Raw genomic sequence first — 11,400 nt, forward strand, 5'->3', positions numbered from 1 at the left:
GAAGAATCCTGCCTAAAAGTGATGCTGAAAAACTTATCCATGCATTTGTAACGACTAGATTAGACTACTGTAACTCCCTGCTTGCAGCGTGTCCTAAAAGCTCCATAAAAAGCTTTCAACTGGTTCAAAATGCAGCAGCAAGATTACTAACAGGAACAAAAAGAAGAGAGCACATTACGCCAGTGCTGAAGTCTCTTCACTGGCTCCCCGTCGAGTCTAGAATCAAATTCAAAATTCTACTCTTGACCTACAAAGCCATAAATGACATGGCCCCATCCTACCTCAAAGATGCTATAGAACCATATCATCCAAACAGAGCTCTTCGCTCTCAGAATGCTGGCCTTCTGGTGGTGCCAAGAGTCTCTAAAAGTACTGTAGGAGGTAGAGCGTTTAGCTACCAAGCTCCTGTGTTATGGAATCAGCTCCCGACCCATGCTAAATATGCTGACACAGTCTCTTCATTTAAGTCCAGGCTTAAAACGTTCCTCTTCGAAATCGCTTATGGTCAGAGTAGTTAGGAACAGAAAGATAAACCCACAGCTTCAGCTACGCTGCCCTAGGAGTAACTATGCTGGGGGAAGTATGACAGCTTGAGCACTATCCTCTTCTTCTTCTGACTACTTATGCTATCAAACAATATTTATTTTTTGATTCCACTTGCAAACTGTTCACCGCCTTCTTTTCTTTCTCTCACTCCTGAGGACCTGTGGACCCAGATGCCCCTCCCCTGGTGAAGTGGTCCCTGCCCTGTGTGGACGGTCCCTCATCTGCCTGAAGAGTGGCTCCAGTTCGCCTCAGTCGGTCCCTCATCTGCCTGAAGAGTGGGTCCAGCTCGCCTCCGACGGTCCCTCGTCTGCCTGAAGAGTGGGTCCAGCTCGCCTCCGACGGTCCCTCTTCTGCCTGAAGAGTGGGTCCAGCTCGACTCAGACGGTCCCTCTTCTGCCTGAAGAGTGGGTCCAGCTCGACTCAGACGGTCCCTCATCTGCCTGAAGAGTGGGTCCAGCTCGACTCAGACGGTCCCTCTTCTGCCTGAAGAGTGGGTCCAGCTCCAGTCTCCTTGTGTCCGTCTGTCCGTCTGTGAGAGTCGGATCTCTCCTTCACTGGAACTCCTCCAGGTTTCTACGCTTTTTTCCCAAAGAGGTTTTTTTGTAGTTTTTCCTGGCCGAGAAGGAGAGTCTAAGGACAGAGGACCCTGGGACATCGTCCCTCGCCACCACAGACATTGTCTGACTTCATCGCCACCACAGACATTGTTGATTCATTTCTCCCTGTGGCCCTCAGAGGCAACTGTTGTTGTGATTTTGGGCCTTACAAAAATAAATTGATTTGATTTGATTTGATTTGACTACATGGGGGACAGAACCACAGGACTATATGGGGGACAGAGCCGCAGGACTACATGGGGGACAGAGCTAGGACTACATGGGGGACAGAGCCACAGGACTACATGGAGGACAGAGCCACAGGACTACATGGGGGACAGAGCCACAGGACTACATGGGGGACAGAGCCACAGGACTACATGGGGGACAGAGCCACAGGACTACATGGGGGACAGCCGCAGGACTACATGGGGGACAGCCGCAGGACTACATGGGGGACAGAGCCACAGAACTACATGGGGGACAGAGCTACAGGACTACATGGGGGACAGAGCCACAGGACTACATGGGGGACAGAGCCACAGGACTACATGGGGGACAGAGCCACAGGACTACATGGGGGACAGAGCCACAGGACTACATGGGGGACAGAGCCAGGACTACATGGGGGACAGAGCCACAGGACTACATGGGGGACAGAGCCAGGACTACATGGGGGACAGAGCCACAGGACTACATGGGGGACAGAGCCACAGGACTACATGGGGGACAGAGCCACAGGACTACATGGGGGACAGCCGCAGGACTACATGGGGGACAGCCGCAGGACTACATGGGGGACAGCCGCAGGACTACATGGGGGACAGAGCCACAGAACTACATGGGGGACAGAGCCACAGGACTACATGGGGGACAGAGCCACAGGACTACATGGGGGACAGAGCCACAGGACTACATGGGGGACAGAGCCACAGGACTACATGGGGGACAGAGCCACAGGACTACATGGAGGACAGAGCCACAGGACTACATGGGGGACTGTAATGGCAGAAAATGGGTCATGTCATGTCATTCTAATGTTGTTTTAGGCCATGACATGTCACAGAATTAACATCTTTGTTGTTCTCCTGTGTGCAGATGGGATAAGAATATGAGGTCCTGATTATACTGAATATCTACTGTCCGGCGCCTCTTAATCATCAATTAATGCGTCAGGACCGGATTCAGTGTGGAAATGGTCTTTGATTAAACCTCTGAAGAGAGAGCTGGAACCGTCACAGACGTGATAGTCTGGTCTATCTCTTTTTGAGCTGATTTGGGTTGTGATTATGTCATGTTTGTTATCACCTATAAAAGGTGTACTTTGTAACTTGTAAAGTTAGGTAGGGACAGAACGAACTTGTCTTAAGGAAAGTGAGGGTGTTTATCCACTGTGCACGTGAATAAACTTCCACCTTTTGAGAGAGACCGAGAGACTCTGTTTCTGCTTCAAGTTATTGCCTGGTTACTCTTTACTTGATCAATTTCACAGGGAAACAGCAGAGCGGACAAGGCAGCCAAGGCCGCATCTTATCTCTGCAGACAAGAGCAAAATGAATGTTTTGTGTCTAATAACACTTCTCTTCCAGAGTCCTTATCAGCCATGCAGGAATTCTCCACGTCAGAGGAAATCTCTGTGTGGAAGAAGGCGGGGGCTGAGAAGTGTGATGGCATTTGGGTTGGGCCTAACAAAAAAACCTGTTTACCTAAACATTTTTTTCAGGCAGATGGCGCTGATCTCACATGGACGGGACCATGCGTCAAAAGGGGGGATGGTGACGGCTGTGGGACAGAATTGGTTCACGAAAGGTTTTACCTTTAATGCCCAAAAATTTTGTCAATCTTGTGCTATCTGTTTAAACAATAATCCAGGTAGAGCAAGACAAATTCCACAGGCGGCACACCCACCGCCAGAAAGACCTTTTGGGCATATGCAAATGGATTTCATTGAGCTTAATCCATCAGAAGGCAAGAAATTCTGTTTAGTGTTTGTTGACATCTGGTCACGTTATGTCGAGGCGTTTCCTTGTAAACATGCCTCCAGCAACGCAGTGGTTAAAGCTCTGATTACAGAGATTGTGCCACGCTGGGGCGTTCCTGAAAAAATTTCAAGTGACAATGGCAGCCACTTTGTTGCAAAAGTGATAGAGGAGGTGGGTCAATTTCTGGGCATCGATCTCCGAAAACATACTTCTTATCACCCAGAATCTTGTGGTCCCGCGGAGAGATGCAACGGGACACTCAAAACAAAACTGACCAAAATATGTGAGCAAACTGGACTCTCCTGGGTTAAGGCACTGCCACTGGCTTTGATGTACATAAGAATGCGGGTACAGGCAAGATGTAAAATGAGTCCATTTGAAATCCTGTTTGCTCGCCCACCTAACATAGGCCTCGACCCACCTCCGCCACGAGATCTGCCCGATTCCTCCCTGTGCGACGACTCAATGCTAGCTTACTGTAAAGAATTGGATGACCTGTTGTCCTCAATTTCTGCACAGGTGAAAGCCGCTCTCCCAAAGGCAGCAGAAGCTGTCCTCCACAACTTCAAACCAGGTGACTGGATCTTGATCCGAGAGCCGAGGAGGAAAAGGTGGTGTTCCAAAAGGTGGATTGGCCCGGTCCAGGTCCTCCTCATCACTCACACCGCAGTGAAAGTCGCAGAACGGGGCACCTGGGTTCACGCATCTCACTGCCGAGCCATCTTCAGCACACCTGCGGAGATCAATGACAACGCGGGTGTCGGTCCACTCGTGGGTCGGACACAAGGGGCAACCACTGAGGACGTCGTGGGACCTTTTTGCAACGATCTCAAGTTCGAGAAAGTCGGGGTCCGAGCAGGTCGTAAACCTCGAAAGGCACCAGAGCCCACTGATCGAGTGCTCCGAGCAGGGGGCACGTTGCCAAAACCCGGCGCGGTTTAAAGCTCCACGTTCTTCTGCATTGTCTGGTAATATCTACACAAATACTGTCTTCATCGTCTTCATGATTCCTGAGGCTCACCCGGCTCCTCCTGGGGGGAGGAGTCCCCCGGAGCGTCAGAGCTCTAAATGGTATCTGACCGACAGAAAGGTCGAGCTCAACATCAGGTTGCTGAACTATAGAATAATGATTTATGCAACGGGTCTGTCAATAGTTCTGGCGTTGGGAATAATATGGTTTATCACTCTGCCTAGCTGGATGTGGCCCCACAGAGAAAACAGAGTAGACCGTAACACTCGTACACTGCACTATGACGACACATCCAAGATCGAGTCTCTCACAGACACTTATAACCATTCCACCGTCTATACACTAAACTATTGGTATCAATATGCTAAATATGTAGCCGACAGTCACAAGCGGAGAGATTGTTATGTATGTACACACATGCCCATGGCAACCAACTCTCCACACGTGCTCCCTCTCCCTGTGCCTAATTTATCCAACATGTTACCTGGCACTCTAATTTCTAGAGATAATGTTAAACTTCTGAGTAGGATAGTTTGGTCTGCGTGGAGAGCGGTGATTCCTCTTCTCCCACGCAAGATTAAGTTCCGACCTCAGATTCACATCAGACCTCCTAAAAATGTAAAACTAGACGCGGGTGCACTTTACTAAAAGGGAGTTGCTGTACCTACATATCTGCTAATGATGAGGATGGGGGTGCGATCCAACAGGGACTCGCAAATTTGACCAGACTCCGTAATCTCATGGAATCTGAAACTGTCACTGCCACTCACCCTTTTTCTGTGTTAGAATGGGCTCTTACTTCCTGGCGTGACGTACTCATAAATTTTGGCATTATTGTAGGGGTAATCTTGATTCTGTTTTCTTGTGTTCTCCCATGTTTGTTCAAAGTGATTGGTAAAATGGTTTCTGCTCAATATATGTCTGTTCAGGTTCCAGGGCCAGATAGAGACGCGTCTAAGCAAGACACAGGCTACATTAGTGATTCAGATGATGATTCAATCATCAAGGGAATGAGACCTTAAGCCAGTAAAACAAGAGCGGAGGCAAATAAAACTTTAACAGTTTTATTAATTTCTTTTAAACTGTTTTTAAAATCACTGATTCAAAGGGAAATTGTAATGACTTAAATTAAGACAAGAGATGGACTGAAATCTTTATTTTGATGAAATTAATCGAGCATTTTTTTCTTCTTCCATAAGTCAGCATCAGCCTGTCCGTCCTGAGCCCCATTCACAGGGGAATTCCTCCAGGTTTCTACTTTTATCCCAAAGTGGTTTTGTAGTTTTCTCCTACTCAGGTTTTCTACTTTTATCCCAAAGAGGTTTGGTAGTTTTTTCCTGGCCGGTGGAGGGGGTCTCGGGACGGGGGAGCTGGGGTTAACTTTATTAATATTTTTTATTAATTATTTTATCTATTTTTTATTATTATTATTATTATTTTATTTCTAATGTCAAGGGTTCAATTTTATTAATTAGTGTTTTTAATCATTAAATTTGTCATTTGTATTAATATTTTTTTTTTTATTTATCTAATTATTGTTATTATTCATTTTTTGTTGTGTTATTAATTATTAATTAATATTTTCTCTGATTGGTAATTGATTGATGATATGATATTAAACAGGGGTTTAAGATAATCAAAAGAGTGGTATTGTAATGGCAGAAAATGGGTCATGTCATGTCATTCTAATGTTGTTTTAGGCCATGACATGTCACAGAATTAACATCTTTGTTGTTCTCCTGTGTGCAGATGGGATAAGAATATGAGGTCCTGATTATACTGAATATCTACTGTCCGGCGCCTCTTAATCATCAATTAATGCGTCAGGACCGGATTCAGTGTGGAAATGGTCTTTGATTAAACCTCTGAAGAGAGAGCTGGAACCGTCACAGACGTGATAGTCTGGTCTATCTCTTTTTGAGCTGATTTGGGTTGTGATTATGTCATGTTTGTTACCACCTATAAAAGGTGTACTTTGTAACTTGTAAAGTTAGGTAGGGACAGAACGACCTTGTCTTAGGGAAAGTGAGGGTGTTTATCCACTGTGCACGTGAATAAACTTCCACCTTTGGAGAGAGACCGAGAGACTCTGTTTCTGCTTCAAGTCATTGCCTGGTTACTCTTTACTTGATCATTGTTTTCAGGAAACTGCCGTAACAGGACAGAGCCACAGGACTACATGGGGGACAGAGCGGCAGGACTACATGGGGGACAGAGCCACAGGACTACATGGGGGACAGAGCGGCAGGACTACATGGGGGACAGAGCCACAGGACTACATGGGGGACAGAGCCACAGGACTACATGGGGGACATATGGGGGACAGAGCCACAGGACTACATAGGGGACAGAGCCAGGACTACATGGGGGACAGAGCCGCAGGACTACATGGAGGACAGAGCCACAGGACTACATGGGGGACATAGCCACAGGACTACATGGGGGACAGAACCACAGGACTACATGGGGGACAGAGCCGCAGGACTACATGGGGGACAGAGCTAGGACTACATGGGGGACAGAGCCACAGGACTACATGAAGGACAGAGCCACAGGACTACATGGGGGACAGAGCCACAGGACTACATGGGGGACAGAGCCACAGGACTACATGGGGGACAGAGCCACAGGACTACATGGGGGACAGCCGCAGGACTACATGGGGGACAGCCGCAGGACTACATGGGGGACAGAGCCACAGAACTACATGGGGGACAGAGCCACAGGACTACATGGGGGACAGAGCCACAGGACTACATGGGGGACAGAGCCACAGGACTACATGGGGGACAGAGCCACAGGACTACATGGGACTACATGGAGGAAAGAGCTGCAGGACTACATGGGGGACAGAGCCACAGGACTACATGGGGGACAGAGCCACAGGACTACATGGGGGACAGAGCCAGGACTACATGGGGGACAGAGCCACAGGACTACATGGAGGACAGAGCCACAGGACTACATGGGGGACAGAGCCACAGGACTACATGGGGGACAGAGCCGCAGGACTACATGGGGGACAGAGCCACAGGACTACATGGGGGACAGAGCGGCAGGACTACATGGGGGACAGAGCCACAGGACTACATGGGGGACAGAGCCACAGGACTACATGGGGGACATATGGGGGACAGAGCCACAGGACTACATAGGGGACAGAGCCAGGACTACATGGGGGACAGAGCCGCAGGACTACATGGGGGACACATGGGGGACAGAGCCAGGACTACATGGGGGACACATGGGGGACAGAGCCACAGGACTACATAGGGGACAGAGCCAGGACTACATGGGGGACAGAGCCGCAGGACTACATGGGGGACAGAGCCAGGACTACATGGGGGACAGAGCCGCAGAACTACATGGGGGACACATGGGGGACAGAGCCAGAGCCACAGGACTACATGGGGGACAGAGCCAGGACTACATGGGACTACATGGGGGACAGAGCCAGGATTACATGGGGGACAGAGCCACAGGACTACATGGGGGACAGAGCCACAGGACTACATGGGGGACAGAGCCAGGACTACATGGGGGACAGAGCCACAGGACTACATGGGACTACATGGGGGACAGAGCCACAGGACTACATGGGGGACAGAGCCGCAGGACTACATGGGGGACAGAGCCACAGGACTACATGGGACTACATGGAGGACAGAGCTGCAGGACTACATGGGGGACAGAGCCACAGGACTACATGGGGGACAGAACCAGGACTACATGGGGGACAGAGCCAGGACTACATGGGGGACAGAGCCACAGGACTACATGGGGGACAGAGCCAGGACTACATGGGGGACAGAGCCACAGGACTACATGGAGGACAGAGCCACAGGACTACATGGGGGACAGAGCCACAGGACTACATGGGGGACAGAGCCACAGGACTACATGGGGGACAGAGCCACAGGACTACATGGGGGACAGAGCCAGGACTACATGGGGGACAGAGCCACAGGACTACATGGGGGACAGAGCCACAGGACTACATGGGGGACAGAGCCACAGGACTACATGGGGGACAGAGCCACAGGACTACATGGAGGACAGAGCCACAGGACTACATGGGGGACATAGCCACAGGACTACATGGGGGACAGAACCACAGGACTACATGGGGGACAGAGCCGCAGGACTACATGGGGGACAGAGCTAGGACTACATGGGGGACAGAGCCACAGGACTACATGAAGGACAGAGCCACAGGACTACATGGGGGACAGAGCCACAGGACTACATGGGGGACAGAGCCACAGGACTACATGGGGGACAGAGCCACAGGACTACATGGGGGACAGCCGCAGGACTACATGGGGGACAGCCGCAGGACTACATGGGGGACAGAGCCACAGAACTACATGGGGGACAGAGCCACAGGACTACATGGGGGACAGAGCCACAGGACTACATGGGGGACAGAGCCACAGGACTACATGGGGGACAGAGCCACAGGACTACATGGGACTACATGGAGGAAAGAGCTGCAGGACTACATGGGGGACAGAGCCACAGGACTACATGGGGGACAGAGCCACAGGACTACATGGGGGACAGAGCCAGGACTACATGGGGGACAGAGCCACAGGACTACATGGAGGACAGAGCCACAGGACTACATGGGGGACAGAGCCACAGGACTACATGGGGGACAGAGCCGCAGGACTACATGGGGGACAGAGCCACAGGACTACATGGGGGACAGCCGCAGGACTACATGGGGGACAGAGCCACAGGACTACATGGGGGACAGAGCCACAGGACTACATGGGGGACAGAGCCACAGGACTACATGGGGGACAGAGCCACAGGACTACATGGGGGACAGAGCCACAGGACTACATGGAGGACAGAGCCACAGGACTACATGGGGGACATAGCCACAGGACTACATGGGGGACAGAGCCACAGGACTACATGGGGGACAGAGCCACAGGACTACATGGAGGACAGAGCCACAGGACTACATGGGGGACATAGCCACAGGACTACATGGGGGACAGAGCCACAGGACTACATGGGGGACAGAGCCACAGGACTACATGGGGGACAGAGCCACAGGACTACATGGGGGACAGAACCACAGGACTACATGGGGGACAGAGCCACAGGACTACATGGAGGACAGAGCCAGGACTACATGGGGGACAGAGCCACAGGACTACATGGAGGACAGAGCTAGGACTACATGGAGGACAGAGCCAGGACTACGTGGGGGACAGAGCCACAGGACTACATGGGGGACAGAGCCACAGGACTACATGGGGGACAGCCGCAGGACTACATGGGGGACAGCCGCAGGACTACATGGGGGACAGAGCCAGGACTACATGGGGGACAGAGCCACAGGACTACATGGGGGACAGAGCCACAGGACTACATGGGGGACAGAGCCACAGGACTACATGGGGGACAGAGCCACAGGACTACATACTACATGGGGGACAGAGCCACAGGACTACATGGGGGACAGCCGCAGGACTACATGGGGGACAGCCGCAGGACTACATGGGGGACAGCCGCAGGACTACATGGGGGACAGAGCCAGGACTACATGGGGGACAGCCGCAGGACTACATGGGGGACAGAGCCACACGACTACATGGGGGACAGAGCCACAGGACTACATGGGGGACAGAGCCACAGGACTACATGGGGGACAGAGCCACAGGACTACATAGGGGACAGCCGCAGGACTACATGGGGGACAGCCGCAGGACTACATGGGGGACAGAGCCAGGACTACATGGGGGACAGAGCCAGGACTACATGGGGGACAGAGCCACAGGACTACATGAGACACTAGACCAGCGAGTGGTCAGAGATGTTCTGGGAGCGCTGCAGAGACGCGGTGTTGGAACAGAAAACATTCTTGACACTTTTTCACTGTCTTCAAAACCTCAGCATTTTCATTCAAGCGAGACTGACCTATGACAAAGACTGTGATGACTCAATGGCCCGTCACCAGCAGGAGGCCGGTCCATGTTTAGTCCTGACTCTGGCACCAGCAGGAGGCCGACCCTTCCTGGTTCTGGTCAGGACCGGAGCAGCAGCGTTCTGGATGAACTGCAGCTGTTTTACAGCTCGTTTGGAGAGGCCAGTGAGCGGCTGTTACAGTCTAATCTACTGGAGACAAACGAATGGACCCAATTTGTCCGCAGCTCAGTCGCCCGAGGATGGAACCTGGTTTGTAAAACGTCCGAGGCCTCAAGTGTTGTTGAGGACAAAAGCAAAGGAAGAAAGATGGCCAGTAACATGGGTAAAAGGAAAACAGCTGCGTGATGCCGTGTGTCTGGACACTTACAAATGATCAGACCAGAGCCAGCCAAGTGGAAACACTTTATTATTTGGAGTACTGCCAAAGCCACCTGGAGCCACCACGAGCCACCTGGAGCCACCACGAGCCACCTGGAGCCACCACGAGCCACCTGGAGCCACCACGACCCACCTGAAGCCACCACGAGCCACCTGGAGCCACCACGAGCCACCTGGAGCCACCTGGAGCCACCACGAGCCACCTGGAGCAACCACGACCCACCTGAAGCCACCACGAGCCACCTGGAGCCACCACGAGCCACCTTGAGCCACCACGAGCCACCTGGAGCCACCACGACCCACCTGAAGCCACCACGAGCCACCTGGAGCCACCACGAGCCACCTGGAGCAACCACGACCCACCTGAAGCCACCACGAGCCACCTGGAGCCACCACGAGCCACCTTGAGCCACCACGAGCCACCTGGAGCCACCACGACCCACCTGAAGCCACCACGAGCCACCTGGAGCCACCACGACCCACCTGAAGCCACCACGAGCCACCTGGAGCCACCACAAGCCACCTGGAGCCTCCACGAGCCACCACGAACCACCTGGTTCTAGTTGCCACTAGGGCTGCGATACGATACGTATCCCGATACAGGGGTCACGATACGTATACTTGTATATTCCGATACAATTCCTTCATTACGATACGTATCCCGATACATTTTTGAAAAAAGGTCTTAAAAATGTATCAAATGGGTAATGTTTTTATTCTGGATAAGTAATTTATGAAAGTCATGTTTTTCCCCAAAGCACTTATTTATAAATCCATTCTGCTCTAATAACTTCATGCATCCAACCAACTGACCCAAATAGAAATATAAGGAAGACATTCTAGTAAAGTATTGTATGTTTCATGGTCTGAACCTGCTGCAGCAGCAGCTTCTGATCAGGTCCACAGCTCCTTCTCACCTCGGCCAGAGGAGCAGCACTAACAGCAGATCAAAAGTACTATTCCACCTCGTTTAAAGCCTATGGGC

This window comes from Eucyclogobius newberryi, unplaced genomic scaffold, assembly GCF_026437365.1.
Source record: "Eucyclogobius newberryi isolate DKJ021-1_F unplaced genomic scaffold, fEucNew1.0.hap1 SCAF_2, whole genome shotgun sequence".
Classification (NCBI taxonomy): Eukaryota; Metazoa; Chordata; class Actinopteri; order Gobiiformes; family Gobiidae; genus Eucyclogobius; species Eucyclogobius newberryi.